Raw genomic sequence first — 8462 nt, 5'->3', positions numbered from 1 at the left:
AGACAGTGTCAGACCACGGAGGAAAAATGAAACAAGAATTTCCTTAAGTACATACGTATATTATTACATCTTCAGAAGGATATTATATATATATATATATATATATATATATATATATATATATATATATATATATATATATATATATATATATATATATATATATATATATATATTAAAAAATGGACGAAAAAGTAAGATTAATAATTCTAACACGAATTTTCTCAATATTTCTTATGTTTCTTTTCACTGTCGATGGTAATTGAAAAATCAATTCTCCAAAATTCATTTTTATTTCTAGTCTGACGCGACACTTGAACGCGATTCGTAATAACTTATTACATTTTCAAAGACTTTAGTTTACACACACACAACTATAACCTGCAAACACTAAACAGAGTTCTACTATGCTCTAATTTAAACAGCTTTCATCTTATATACCTGCATTTGGGTGAGGTGATATGTTACAACAGTTTTGGATGAGGTGAACAAAACTTTCAACACAGAACGGAACACGAAAGAATGGGTATTAATTGGGTAAATTGAAGGTAAGGATGGAAGTAACTGCAAAAGGGTCTATTGGCCCATACTTCTTGATGCTTCTATATTGGAGCGGAGTCTTGAAGTGGGTAGAATATAGTTGTGCATTAATTGGCTGTTGATTGCTGGTGTTGACTTCTTGATGTGTAGTGCCTCGCAGATGTCAAGCCGCCTGCTGTCGCTGTATCTATCGATGATTTCTGTGTTGTTTGCTAAGATTTCTCTGGTGATGGTCTGGTTGTGGGAAGAGATTATATGTTCCTTAATGGAGCCCTTTTGCTTATGCATCGTTAATCGCCTGGAAAGAGATGTTGTTGTCTTGCTTATATACCGAGTTCTTTGAGGCTTACAGTCCCCGAGTGGGTATTTGATGGCATAGACGACGTTGGTCTCTTTTAAAGCGTTCTGCTTTGTGTCTGGAGAGTTTCTCATGAGTAGGTTGGCCGTTTTTTTTGGTTTTATAGTAAATCGTCAGTTGTATCTTCTGATTTTTGTCTGTAGGGATAACGTTTCTATTAACAATATCTTTCAGGACCCTTTCCTCCGTTTTATGAGCTGTGGAAAAGAAGGTCCTGTAAAATAGTCTAATAGAGGGTATAGGTGTTGTGTTAGTTGTCTCTTCAGAGGTTGCATGGCGTTTCACCTTCCTACTTATGATGTCTTCAACGAAACCACTGAAGAAGCCGTTGTTGACTAGGACCTGCCTTACCCTACAGAGTTCTTCATCGACTTGCTTCCATCCTGAGCTGTGGCTAAGAGCACAGTCGACATAAGCGTTAACAACACTCCTCTTGTACCTGACCTGCAGATGTCATCTGCAGGAGCTGAAAGAGGCATTTGAGCAGAGTTCCGTGCTGCGTTTCACTTACGAGATGGAAAAGGATGGGAAGCTGCCCTTTCTAGATGTAACAGTCATGGAAAAGAGCGGAGGTTTCCACACTGCAGTCTACACTAAGGAAACGAACATAGGAATGTGCCTAAATGCCAACAGCGACTGCCCAGACAGGTACAAGAGGAGTGTTGTTAACGCATATGTCGACCGTGCTCTAAGCCACAGCTCAGAATGGAAGCAAGTCGACGAAGAACTCTGTAGGGTAAGGCAGGTCCTAGTCAACAACGGCTTCTCCAATGGTTTCGTCGAAGACATCATAAGAAGGAAAGTGAAACGCCATGCAACCTCTGAAGAGACAACTAACACAACACCTATACCCCCCTATTAGACTATTTTACATGAACTTCTTTTCCACAGCTCATAAAACAGAGGAAAGGGTCCTGAAAGATATTGTTAATAGAAACGTTATCCCTACAGACAAAAATCAGAGGATACAACTGACGATTTACTATAAAACCAGAAAAACGGCCAGCCTACTCATGAGAAACTCTCCAGACACAAAGCAGAACGCTTTAAAAGAGACCAACGTCGTCTATGCCTTCAAATGCCCACTTGGGGACTGTAAGCTCCAAAAAAACCCAGTATATAGGCAAGACAACAACATCTCTTTCTAGGCGTTTAACGATGCATAAACAACAGGGCTCCATTAAGGAACATATAATCTCTTCCCACAACCAAACCATCGCCAGAGAAATCCTAGTAAACAACACAGAAATCATCGATAGATACAGCGATAGCAGGCGGCTTGACGTTTGCGAAGCACTACACATTAAGAAGTCAACATCAGCAATCAACAGCCAATTAATGCACAACTATATTCTACCCACCTCAAGACTCCGCTCCAATATAGAAGCATCAAGAAATATGGACCAATAGGCTTTCTACAATCACTTCCATTTCAATACCCATTGTTTCGTATTCTGTCTTGTGTTGATGATTTTTTTTTTTTTTTGAGATATATACAAGAGTTGTTACATTCTTGTACAGCCTACTAGTACGCGTAGCGTTTCGGGCAAGTCCTTAATCCTATGGTTCCTGGAATACGATCCCCTGCCGCGAAGAATCGTTTTTTCATCCAAGTACACATTTTACTGTTGCGTTAAACAGAGGCTACAGTTAAGGAATTGCGCCCAGTAAATCCTCCCCGGCCAGGATACGAACCCATGACATAGCGCTCGCGGAACGCCAGGCGAGTGTCTTACCACTACACCACGGAGACTGCATAAATTAATACCCTATTAATTAATAGCCTAAATTAATACCCTATTAATGCCACCTCTTGTTCTGTCTTGTGTTGATGAAATTAATACCCTATTAATGCCACCTCACCCCATCCACCTCACTCAAATGTAGATATAAACAAAATCGGAGATGTGTAAGTTCTATTCAGTTGTGTATTTGTAAACTAAAGTCTTTGAAAATGTAATAAGTTTTACGAAACGCGCTCGTGTCGCGTCAGACTAGAAATAAAAATGAATTTTGGAGAATTGATTTTTGAATTACCTCCAACAGTGAAAAGAAATATACGAAAGATTGAGAAAATTCGTGTTAGAATTATTAATCTTACTTTTTCGGTCATATTTAATATTATATATATATATTATATATATATATATATATATATATATATATATATATATATATATATATATATATATATATATATAATTGCTTAAACTCACAAGTCTGAAGTTAAACAACAAACCTCCTATGGGCACTGGAGCAAGTGAGAGGTCACTCACGTTTTTCATCAAGCTCCTGTTAATATGGGAGAACACCATGTCTATGCTTTATGCACTGACTTGCTTAAACTTGCAAGTTTGAAGTTAAACAACTTTAGACAACCCCCACCAAGTGACTCGAACCCTAGCCAGAACAGATGCTTCACAACACCTGGCATAGCTGGTACGCCTTTAACCCACTACTCCACTCAGACCCTTAAAAGAGATGAGAATTTTGAGGTATTTAACCCCCCAAATATCCCCACCTCTGAAGGGCTCTAGTGCCCATTAACACTAAATTATCTTTAGAAAAAAAAGTAATAATTAAAATCGTTCATTCAAGTTAATAATGTGAGATATCCAGTTTCCTCTTACCCAACCACTTGGGCTGGACAGTAGAGCGACGGACTCGCCGCATGTAGGGCGGCGTTCAATCCCCGACCGTCCAAGTGGTTAGACACCATTCCCTCCCCCCGTCTCATCCCAAATCCTTATCCTGACCTCTTCCAAGTGCTATATAGTCGCAATAGTTTGGCGCTTTCCCACGACAGCAACTGCATTACATGCACATTTCACAGCGACTACAATGATTTGAAAAGCCGTTGAGGAATGGGATTCACTAGTGAGCATTCTGCATCTACATCCACCACCAAGATAATGTTATTAAAACAAGACTAAAACCAGTGCACTAAAACAGAAGCGAAAAAGAAACTGGGAAAAAGGAGGAATCACCACCTCCATTTAAAAAACTTTGACCCAAATATCACAGTAACAAGGTTATCGTGAATAACCGAACTCAATTACGGGGTAACAATAGCGCGTGCTACATGGACATTTCGCTCTGAGTAGCTGAATCCAAAACAACAACGGCGCTTTCCCCTGATAATTCCCTTCTCTCATACATTTGGGACGCCATTTCTGAGTGGCAACAATTAGTCACCCAGGACAGAGGCGGAGGAAGAGGAGTGAATTTCCTGATGTCCTCGCAGGAACCTGTTCCTAAGTTTAAGGTCAGTATGTGTGTGTACAATAATCTTAGAAAAACAGTATGATTAAAATTTATAAATGCAAATAAATGTGATATAGAGGGTAAAGCTATGAGCAATACCAGTGCGATAAGTAATCAAGAAGAGAGAATTAAGAAAAACTAGGAAATACCGTATAATATAGATAGAAAGAGAAGCAGGGATGAGATACACGGATACAGGAAGTGTAACGGACCTTGGATCATAATAAGTGGTGGTGACCTCCTTTACAGACGTCCTTTACGGCAACGTCCGTCCCAGCACACCGTGGCTACCTCGGGGAGTGTGCGGACCTCTGTTTACCTTCCTCTACCGCCGGACACATCAACCATATACACTGTAACATTTCTGCAGCTCTACCCACCTCTTATCATATTACTGTGAGGGATACAGCCTCCAGCCTCACATGTATTGCATTAGAATAATTAGCTCATCCACGCGACGCTAGTATGCTCGTGCTGTGACTCACCCTCAAGTATAATACTACGCTTCCATATCCGAGGAACGGCGATACTGTTTAAAGTTGAATGTGCTTGTACTAACATTAAAAAAGGCTGAGCGCAATACATGTGTGCTTGAGACTGATTCACCGCCTCTGCTTGAGGCGGCGAATATCATTAAAACAATAACCACACACACACACACACACTCACTCACTCACACTCACACTCTCGCCGTCATGGTGATGTGATCCCACATTTAACCTCACAGGCGTTTACAATTTATTGCCAGTGATCCGATCAGTATTACCTTACGCAAACATAAGTGCATTGTTTTGAAAGGGACTTTAAGAAAGCATATACATCGTATTCTCGGAAAGCATTCATCGTATAAATTTAAACTAGTGAGAAAAAGTTTCTGAACCATCATTAGTGAGATACAGCATCTGAACGCAAGTTAATGAAAACCAATCTTTAAATTAGTGAAATGCAGAGACTGAACTTACAGCAGTGAGACAAGGCATATGAACCCACACTAGTGCAATACTTTGACTGAACCTACAGTATTGGTGACGATACGGTAACGATAATATCTAGATCATCTCAAGTGAGTATATGTTTGCGAAACTGTCGTCGCATATATGCAAAATGTCGTGCTCTAACTAACCCCAACCACAACAGGTAAGCTTCCCAGCCAGTACTGAGAAGCCAGTAAGCTTTCGAGTACTTCCCAGGTTACCAGTACTTCCCAGCGAAGGGAAGAAATAGCCTAAGCTACTCTATCCTTTTGAGAAGTAATTCCTTTTCTCAATAAACGTACTTGAACTTGAGTATGCAAAAACTACTTGATCCCCAGATAGTAAGTAAAAACTACTTGATCCCCATATAGCAAGCAAAACCTACTTACTATGAAGGCTGGTGAGTAGCATAATATGTTGTGTGTTAATACTTTTAAAAATAACAATAAAAAATGAACATGATAGATTCATTATATTTCTTTCGGTATTCACCTATTTGTACTCGCCTATTTGTGCTTGCGGGGGTTGAGCTCTGGCTCTTTGGTCCCGCTTCTCAACCGTCAATCAACAGGTGTACAGGTTCCTGAGCCTATTGGGCCCTATCATATCTACACTTGAAACTGTGTATGGAGTCAGCATCCACCACATCACTGCCTAAGGCATTCCATTTGTCAACTACTCTGACACTGAAAAAGTTCTTTCTAATATCTCTGTGGCTCATTTGTGCACTCAGTTTCCACCTGTTTCCCTAGTGCGTGTGCCCTTTGTGTTAAATAGCCTGTCTTTAAATACCCTATCTATTCCTTTGAGAATCTTGAATGTGGTAATCATGCCCTCCCTAACTCTTCTGTCTTCCAGCGACGTGAGGTTTAATTCCCGTAGTCTCTCCTCGTAGCTCATACCTCTTAGCTCAGGTACTAGTCTGGTGGCCAACCTTTGAACCTTTTCCAGTTTAGTCTTATCCCTGACTAAATATGGACTCCATGCCGGGGCTGCATACTCAAGGATTGGCCTGACATATATGGAATACAAAGTTCTGAATGATTCCTTGCACAAGTTTCTAAAGGCCGTTCTTATGTTGGTTAGCTTGGCATATGCCGCTGATGTTATCCTCTTGATATGGGCTGCAGGGGAGAGGTCTGGCGTGATATCAATCTCCAAGTCTTTTTCTTTCTCTGACTCTTGATAAATTTCATCTCCCAAATGATGACAGATGGAAAGGTGTGTGTGTGCTCACCTAGCTGTGCTTGTGGAGGTGGCGCTCTGGCTCTTTGGCCCCGCCTCCCAACCGTCAATCAACTGATATACTTGTGCCTGAGTCCTGAGTTTACTGGGCTCAATCATATCTACACTTGAAACTGTGTATAGAGTCTACTTCCATCACATCACTTTCTAATGCATTCCATCTGTCAACTACTCTGACACAAAACAAAATATTTCTAATGTCTCTATGGCTTATTTGAGCTCTCAATTTCCACCTGTGTCCTCTAATGCGTGTGCCCTTTGTGTTAAATAGACTGTCTCTATCTACCCTATCAATTCCTTTGAGAATCTTTTATGTTGTGATCATGTCCCTCCCTATCTCTTGTGTATTCCAGTGACATGAAGTTTAATTCCCGTAGTGTCTCCTCGTAGCTCATACCCCTTACTTCGGGTACTAATCTGGTGTCAAACTTCTCTCTCTCTCACACACAGTTTCTCTCCCCCCTCTCCCTATTCCCGCTCTCTCCCTCCGTCCCTGCTCTCCTCCCCCCCCCCCCCTCACTCGATCCTGTCCCTCATGGTATAAATTAACCCCATGAGTACGCATTACAACAGGGAATGAACATGGAGGGGAAACAACATTATACAGATGGAGGTGAGGGACACTGATGAACCAATTAATGACCTGATCATTAGCAAATGAGGGGAATTCAGAGGGGAACTAAAATAAAAATAGGGAGAAACAAGAAATAAGGGAAACAATAAACAGCTTACAAAATGAGCTGCGGGCTATTCCCTAAATGCTGGGAATATGACAAGGGGAAGGGACTTGTGCAGTACAAGCCGTATTCTCAGAATTGCTGAGAAAAAGTCAGGAAGATATGTCCACAGTGGAGGAAGTTGCCATGTAAACAGCCCGTCTCAGGAAGTAGCAAGATGTACTAGTCAGCTGTTGGTTAGGAAAAAAACAATAGTCGTGGTAGGTATTAAGAAACAAGAAGGTTCCAGTTGGGTGGAGTGGAGAGCTAAGGACAAAACTGCAGTCACACAGACCCTGAAGAAGGTACAGATGGAGAGGGCTGAATAAAATATAGAGAAAGTTTTCAGGCTTGGCAAGTACAGTAAGGAAAGAGATCGATTGATAAAGATAATATTCACGAACGAGGCTACACAAGTGGAAATTCTAACAGAGAAGAGCAAGCTGTTATATGCAATGGAATACAAAAAGGTATTTCTTCAGTAGGAAATACTGAGGTATATAAAAGCTGAAAGTATATAGAAGCTAGGATGAGTGTAGCTTTAGCAACCACATTGACCTCTTAACAAGTTGACCTGTGACTGGTGCTGTTTCTTTTACCAATTATGCGTGCCTACTGACTAGAACTGTCAAATACCTTCAGTTCGGAAAAATATTGAATTCCATAGACATACGAAATTGAATTGAGGGATTGATTGGTTAACAGCTTAATTAAAGTAAAGAAAAATATATTTCTTGATATAGGATATGGAAAAATATGTCCATATTTTTTTATAAAAGTATGACAACATTTTATTACATGATTGCCATATATTATTCTGCCACATATTCGACCTCATATGTTAGGGGCCATGATGCACTGTACATTTGATTTGCATCACAATACAACAAGCATATGAGTTTAATATATATATATTAAAAATGTGCCTCTTAGTTATTTGCAGTTTAGACTGGTAACAATTGTAAATTTTGTGTAGCCTATCCTTAACACACATGAATAAACGTCGTAAGCAGCAAAGCAAGATTAACGTAAGTTTTTTCATCGTGGTCAGGTAAATATTTAAAGTCTTTCCACTGGTATGTTCTTATTAAGTACCGTCTACTGCAGCTTCTAATTTGCAAGTATTCCTTAATTCTTAACAAGCTTCATGATTTAGGTAAACTCGTATCGTAAATACAAGATATATGACACCTAATAGGTGTCATATATCTTGACATATTGTTAAATCAGAAACTTTTAGTTATGTAGCCTGTGTACAGGATATTGGCAATGATTCACTTATAGTACTAAACACTGTAAGTATGATACATTTGTCTAGGCACTATGATTAGGGTGCGACTGACTAGGTACTGTAGTTCTACTAAT

The 8462-nt window shown here is 39.9% G+C and overlaps 1 protein-coding gene across 2 annotated transcripts in view; it reads left to right on the top strand.

Moving 5' to 3' along the window:
• Window positions 1-4442: 4442 nt before the first annotated feature.
• Window positions 4443-8462, top strand: part of LOC123764918 (lipase 3) — a 27839-nt gene continuing 23819 nt past the window's right edge. The window contains exon 1 of one of the 2 annotated variants that reach the window (XM_045753114.2): window positions 4443-5225. The gene's annotated coding sequence lies outside the window, so the exon portion shown is untranslated. The remainder of the gene's footprint in view (window positions 5226-8462) is intronic. The other variant, XM_045753115.2, reaches the window with a different exon arrangement.

Source organism: Procambarus clarkii, chromosome 48 (genome assembly GCF_040958095.1).
Source record: "Procambarus clarkii isolate CNS0578487 chromosome 48, FALCON_Pclarkii_2.0, whole genome shotgun sequence".
Lineage (NCBI taxonomy): Eukaryota > Metazoa > Arthropoda > Malacostraca > Decapoda > Cambaridae > Procambarus > Procambarus clarkii.
Note: the sequence above shows the minus strand (reverse complement) of the source record. Positions and strands in the feature narration are given on the sequence as shown.